Raw genomic sequence first — 7,129 nt, 5'->3', positions numbered from 1 at the left:
AAAGGCTGTGAAAAAATGACATTTCAAAAGGAGGGGATATCAGAAACTCCGGCTGCTTTATTATTTAAAAAAAACCCAATGCTGTGCAAAAATCTTGAGGCACCATCGTCTCTTTATTATTTTGTTTCCAAGCAGCATGACTTTCTTGTCATTTTCTAAAGTGGTCTCGACCTATAGTTCTGAGTTTTCTGAGTTATAGTTTTCTGAAGGTCTTCCAAAGATTTTCTTTAGACAAGTTTTCTTGCACAAACAATGAGCTATTAGCTAAAAACTTGGCTCAGTGGAAGGGTGGCTATCAGGAAACCATTCTTAATGAAGGAAAACAGGGAGAAAAGGCTGATGTATTACAAGTTACACATTAAGAACTTGACTGAAAATCAGCAGGAACAGGTCTAATAGAGTGATGAATCCAAAGTATACATTTGTGGTTCAAATTGTCATCAGTATATAAAGAGGAAGTCAGCAGAGAGGTACAACAGTGAGTGTCTACAGCCATCTGTAAAACACACTGGAGGCTCTTTAATGGTTTGGCGCTGCATTTTAGCCAGTAAGTTTGGGGTGCTTGTAGAAAACTGATGGAAGTAGACTTTGACCCACCATGAAAAACTATCTAGAATGCGTCTGATTGGCCACGTCTTCATTTTTCAGCACAAGAATAATCTCAAACATACTGCCAATGCAGTAAAACACCCAGTGGAACACAATCAGTCATGGATTGGCCTCCTCAGAGCCCAGATCTCAACATGATTGAAGCAGTGTGGGATCGTCTTGACAGAACAGAACAAAAGGAAGCCAACATCCAAAGAAGAGTTTTGAATGCCCTGCACTATTTAAAAGAAATAAAAGAAAGCTTGACTAAGAGTTCAAAAATAAAGGGGATTTTGATATTGGAGTTGGGCAAACTCTATTTTTGTCTTATATACTGTATTTACGTGTATTTACATGCACATTTCCATAAATCTCTGCACCCGTTTCCCATTTCCAAAACATAAGAAAATGAGAGGTACTTTAAGATTTTTGCTCAATACCAAGCATATATGGGAGAATTGTGTGGTATGGTTGGAGGGCGACAAATTAAATGATATAGAAAATATGCCTCTAGTATACAGGTAGGAGGTCGTCTCCAACAGTAAACTACAAAAGCCACAGTGGGCGGATGTGAGAGGAACCACGTCAACTTAAGCCTGCCGGACTGCAAAGGACCGACCTCCGTGACTGCGGACCTTCTTGTAGGAGAGGGCCTCATCCAGAAACAATAAGCTGTGTTGTACTCTATTCTTATTTTACCGACTCTGCCCTCATGATCTCATCTGTTTCCTGTTTGTCACTAAACGGGCACAGCCTCAGTCTCAGTAAAGTTTGCAATAACAGTATTAAAATGCTGTTACACTTGCAAAGTGGCAAACACAACACAGACACACACACAAGAAGCAACATTGTTAGAACCACTGTAGTTTGTTGTAGTCACAGCTACACCAGCTATGACTATACAGACAGACACTTAAGACATATTAAGGGTATTCCCGACTTAATAAAAAGCACCTCCTCAACTGTGAGATCTCTGCTGGCTAGGCATGGAAATGGACTGGGGCTCTCTAGAGACGCATTCAGAGCGAAACCCACGAAGTCGAAGAGGAAGGAAGGAAGTTCGTCACTGCCTACTCCACCCAAAACTGGTGGCATGTAAGACATAAGACGCGCTGTCTCTAGCGCAACACTTGTAGAGGAATGAGCTGAAGGGGTGGGTGCCGATGCTGCTTTCTTTCTTTTGCTGTGTGGCTCCTTCCCCTCCCGTCTTTCTTTATTTCTTTCTTTCTTTCAGTCAGTCAGTCAGTCAGTCAGTCAGTCAGTCTTTCCCTCTCTCCCCCTCCTTCCCTTCCCTTTCGCCAACAGCCGGGGAAGACTAGCGAGCAACGCGGCTCAACTGCCGGCTTTATATACCGCTCTATTTTTAGCCACTCACGGGCCCGACTATTTTTAACCAATATGAGCTCATTGCCTGGTCCGCCTGTCCAATAAGATAAGAGGAAGATGAAGGGAGTCGTCCAATAGGTGCTAGGAAAAAAGAGAAGGGGGCGGGTTACACAAGAGCCTGTTATCTGCAGTGAAACGGTCGGTTTGTGAGGGAGGCAGCAAGAAAAAAGGAAAGACCTCTCACTTTGCTGCATTTCCAAAGGATCTTTCTGAAGTTCATCATTATTCAGACTCGCTGTTCTACAGCCCAAAGCGTATCTGCATGGAGGCAACGATTTTTTGTCTAATTATGCACCTAAAATTGTCTTTGATTTCTTAGAAGCGATAACGATACAATACATAGTTTTAAATTGTTTAAAAAATATTTTGTTGATCCCAATTATATAGAGGAGATTTTCGAAGAGAAGTGTGTGAAAATCCAATTAACCTGCCTAAACCTCTTGTACCTTCCTTGCAGAAGTTTTCACATTATGTTTTAAATTAGCATTAGCATTAGCTAACTAGCTAAAACTAATTATGTTTTAAGCTAGCATTAGCATTAGCTAACTAAATAAGCATAAGCTAATTTGTTATTTTAAATATGTTAAAAAAAATAGTTAGTGATAATCTTTCAGTAAAAGCTAACCCAAACCAAGCTATAGCCCCTGGCTTGAATTTGTAGGCCATAACATTTTGTTTGAGATCCGTCTATTGTAGGCTGAACACAGAGAACCATTCACACTGACACTTAAGGCAAATTTATATTCTCCAATTAACTAAACCCCATGAATGCCTTTAAATGTTGCACTGAAGCCAGAGTACCCTGAGATAACCTGCGTAGACAAAGGGAAACTCCACAGAGGATTCAAACCCAGGACCTCCTTGCTGTGAGTCAACAGTGATGACCAGTGTACCCCCCTCTTCCATCCAGATCCACTGAACACGATCAGCCAAGGGTAATTTAAGATGATTCTCATTATAAAACTGAAAAAACAAACAAAACAAAAAACATCTCATCAACTTCCTGACGGGAAAAGATCCCATTTCATGTGAGCATCACTGCAATTTAACTCTGGCCCAAGATACATGACTACAACAATGTTGACGTCAAAAATGTCTGGCCCCTCAGTCTGGAACTATTTTTACTCACAACAGAAACATTTAATTTTCACAACAACGTTGTCTCGGCAATGAATAAACAACTATGGATTAAACTACTGCAGTACTATTAGTTTGCTGTGTATGCTACTGCCTTCATTTTATATTTGCCCTTATAATCTGCCAGTGTCGAGTGGCCCTCTCGAATCACATGCATTAGATCATATTACTAGATTATAATTTGCAGATTCATTATTATAATTACTATTTTGTTTATTAAACTTATTACTGTGATGTGAGCTAGTTTTAAGTAATTATATGATGCTAGGTAGCTTTATCTTTATCATAATAGATTTGACTTTTATCCATAGAATAATTAAAGGTTTTAAATAAATGGTGTTGACTATGTACTAACAATGTAAAATATTTGCGTGGCTAGGCTTGTGGTTATATACAAAATCTTTAAGGGGGCTGCTGCCACCCATGCCCACCTCTGTTTAAAACAACTTCATTCTTAAAAGAACATTTCCCCATTAATCAGCATTCATGAACAGTGTTGAGGTTTTCTAAAAACCAATACTGGCTGAAACTGACTGAGTGGTTTCACATATACATCATCCAAACAAGCCTGCAGTGAATCATAAAAGGACGAGACTCGGAGTTGTGTCATAACAATACCTATTTCCTTATTCTTAATTAGCAAAGCCATCCATGCGGCAGCTGCTGCCCAGAGTTGCCTGTCACACCCATTGACTGTAGAAAACATGGTCACACCCTTATACTTTCCTGATAGTCATCTTTCAATTAGACGATCTTCGGTGGCGGCTTTGGACTAGTAGGACTGGCTGCTTGGTCCTCAGTGTGTGTGTGTGTGTGGGAGAGAGAGACTGGTGTGTAATTTTTGTTATGACTTTGGACGGAGGGTATGACAAGGATTTCCCCGTGATTGTGACTCATCGATACACCCACCTATTCTTCTTGTTTCCAAAAGTTTTATTTTTAAACGCTGGGTGTCCTGTCACCGGTGGGTCTCTGTTTCTCCGGTAGAACAAGAATTACGATTCACGACACAGTTAAAAAATAAATAAATAAATAAACAGAAGAAGAATAAAGCTGCCAGTTGGGTGTCTTAGCTGTTACTTCATAAAAATGCTAATGTTTTGGATCTACTTTTAATTCACTAACAGCTGCCGCTCATCCCCCAACAAAGCGCGCTCACGACAGCCGCGCCCCCGCACAAAAGGTTCCAACACATCATGATGTGAGCGCGGAGGACGAGAACGGTCAAGTCCACTCCCTCCAAAACACTCTCCACCCTGCCATATACTCCATATCATCTGCTAAAGAATTTCATTCCCGACCTCAGCCGTGGGATTAAACCAGACTGGCTAATTTAAAAAATATATTTAGCCCAATTTAAAATAGCCCAAAACCAAATAACGGCAGTCGTAAATGAAAGTTGAACCATTCATGAGGATACAACCACAGTAATAACTTTTAGCTATGTAAGCGTTCTATGTTTTATTCTAACATCTTAATAGTATATTAAAAACATAACCCAAGGTAAGTTAACTCCACTCTGAGATGTCTATTATCATATTCTTACTATATTCTTACATATTTGCTGTAACAGTTCAGGCCACACAATGTCAGACTGACCTCTAGCGGTACAAAGTCGTCATTACAACTGTGTCGCTCGCTGTTCTGGTGAAACGCCAGAGATTACGGTTAGTCGAGAGTCTCGCGGGATTACGAGATCACATTCAGGTAAACAGTAAGAAGAAACGTAAGGTGGCAGCATAGTCCTACCCCTCTGATGTAAGTGCACTAAAACCACTGTAGTAAATAGGTGGCACAGACAAGGTTACACTTTAGCACCCTAACTAAATTATGGCCAACTTTTCTTTCTTTCCAGATGTTTATAGTTTCGATTCGGGCAGTTTATGCTAATATGAAAGTCACACGAGCATGCTAAATCTTTTCTTATAGGACAAATATGGCACATAACCTGTATATAAAGGAGTTAAATATACACTGCTGTCATTGAAAGCAATAATTAAGCAAACAGTAATATAAGATTTGAAGTGACCTAGCTTGGAATAATGGTTCAAGCTAATTATGACTATGACTCTAATTACTTCCAGCCCCATTATATCCCATAGTGCAGTAAATAAACATGGCTACAGTTTGTAACGTTTGACCTTTCAGAGCTCTGGTGTTGATTCTCAGTCTGTGATTATTTGCATCAAAAGGCCACTTAAATGAAGCTGATGCTCGTTTGTTTTTACATCACTTACACTGGTTTGTGAACCATTACTGTCATTAACAATTACTGGCATCAGGGTTCGTGTCATGTCTGCCTTATAGGGGTCCATAAGCCAAACAGAAGAAAACGACGACAATGAGCTGCTCATTAACTGCTGCATTCTCACTCACTTCACGAAACACGGGGAATGTGCATGAGTCAATGGACGTGTCTGTGTGTGCCTGGTTTGCAGAGAATAGCTGCGGTGGGATCCAAGACCACTAACAATTGGTCTTAGCAGCCAGAGTTTGCATGCTAATTGACAAATGACGTAACGTGTCAAAGACAAATCGGAGGCTTTTTGTTCAGGCTGACTGTGAGGTCATTAGTTGCAATTAACAAGCAGACTGACTCTGGCAAGATTAGCAACGAGCTTCTAATTATCCTGCCTTAATGACCTGAGGGTTTAAAAGGTTCCGGTAAGAGATGAATGCAACATTAATATTTTTAAGCTTGTCATTTTACACATTTTCTCTTTAGGTATTAGAAATGTGAACATCAGAACCAGGAGAAGAACCTGCATCATCAGTAGCATGCTAAGTTGCTGGTGAGGATTTCTGTTTGGCCCATTACTGACAGGTGAAACTGTAGCTTTACCAGATTCTTGCGCAATTTCAACCAGCTGTTTACAAAATGCACATCGAAAGACAACAAATCCTGACTCAGTAGAGACTCATATGTGTAAATGATTACTCCAGCATCCCATTCTTCCTCATTTTCTGTCGCAGTAGCGTTATTCTAAAATGTCACGTCTGACTTGACGTTTAACACTTTACCAACAGAAGCTGTAGAAACAGCTTCAAGGTGCAATAGGACAGGAAATATTAAAAGTTGTAGCATGAAATTCCATTTCCCCAACACTTAATCAAAGTAATCCACGGTAAAAACACATAATATCTGTGGGGGTTTCCCCCAAAATTGGGCTGTATTTTTATTTACCTACAGTGTACAGTGAAAGTGAAAGAGGGAAACAATTCTGTTTTTTACCAGAAAGAAGAAACATGAAGTGATTTTAAGTAGTGAGTAACTTCCAGGTATTTCAAAGGAACTCTATTTCCCTTTTTAACCTGTAAATATGCTTTATTTTTAGGGGTATGGCCATATTATGGAACAGCTTATACTTCCCTACTTACATCAGGTGTACATCTACGTTTTAGGGGTACAGATGACATAATGGAGAAGCTTAACCTCCCCATTTTACATTGCATGCACAACTGACTTTTTTAGGCATGTGGGCCGAAGTATGGAGTGGTTTTAACCTCCCCATCGTATATTGTATGCTTACATTACTTTTAGGGTCACTTATAACACTTAACCTTGCCTTTTGAGGATAAGGCTATAGCAACACTTGTAGTATTGAAAGAGTGTTTGTTTCTCCACTAAAATACGTAAAAGTTACTCACTTACCAAAGGTGCATAGAGTAAAAAGGTTTTTTGAATCCTTTCTAAAGAATTGTGTTGTTACCTCCTTATTCTAGTGTAATATCTGCTAAGTTTTTTTTAAAGGTATGATTATAACCTAAATTCAAATAAAAGACCTTGTAATTTAATGCTAAATCTGGAGGGCAATATTATAAAGTGCTATGCAATTTTTTTTTAACTATCAAAACACAAGTGATACAACACGTCCAAACATAAAACATCTTCATATCTATTGCATAGGATCTCTCTGTCCTGCGTTACCTGTTTGTCTAAAACACAAAACTAGCCCGGGCGGTTAGTGTGGGACATGATGACTGTATAAATGCAACACTACTATATGCACTGCTTTAC

General features: G+C 39.5%; 1 protein-coding gene across 2 annotated transcripts in view; it reads left to right on the top strand.

The window, feature by feature from the left end:
- The first annotated feature begins 4,794 nt into the window (after positions 1-4,794).
- The window catches only part of sema3h (sema domain, immunoglobulin domain (Ig), short basic domain, secreted, (semaphorin) 3H), a 55,741-nt gene continuing 53,406 nt past the window's right edge, over positions 4,795-7,129 (top strand). The window contains exons 1-2 of one of the 2 annotated variants that reach the window (XM_087834153.1): positions 4,795-4,869; positions 5,837-5,903. The gene's annotated coding sequence lies outside the window, so the exon portion shown is untranslated. Of the gene's footprint in view, positions 4,870-5,836; positions 5,936-7,129 lie in introns of both variants that reach the window. The other variant, XM_087834154.1, reaches the window with a different exon arrangement.

Source organism: Neolamprologus brichardi, chromosome 20, assembly GCF_056152115.1.
Source record: "Neolamprologus brichardi isolate AB-2024 chromosome 20, ASM5615211v1, whole genome shotgun sequence".
Taxonomy (NCBI): Eukaryota; Metazoa; Chordata; class Actinopteri; order Cichliformes; family Cichlidae; genus Neolamprologus; species Neolamprologus brichardi.
Note: the sequence above shows the minus strand (reverse complement) of the source record. Positions and strands in the feature narration are given on the sequence as shown.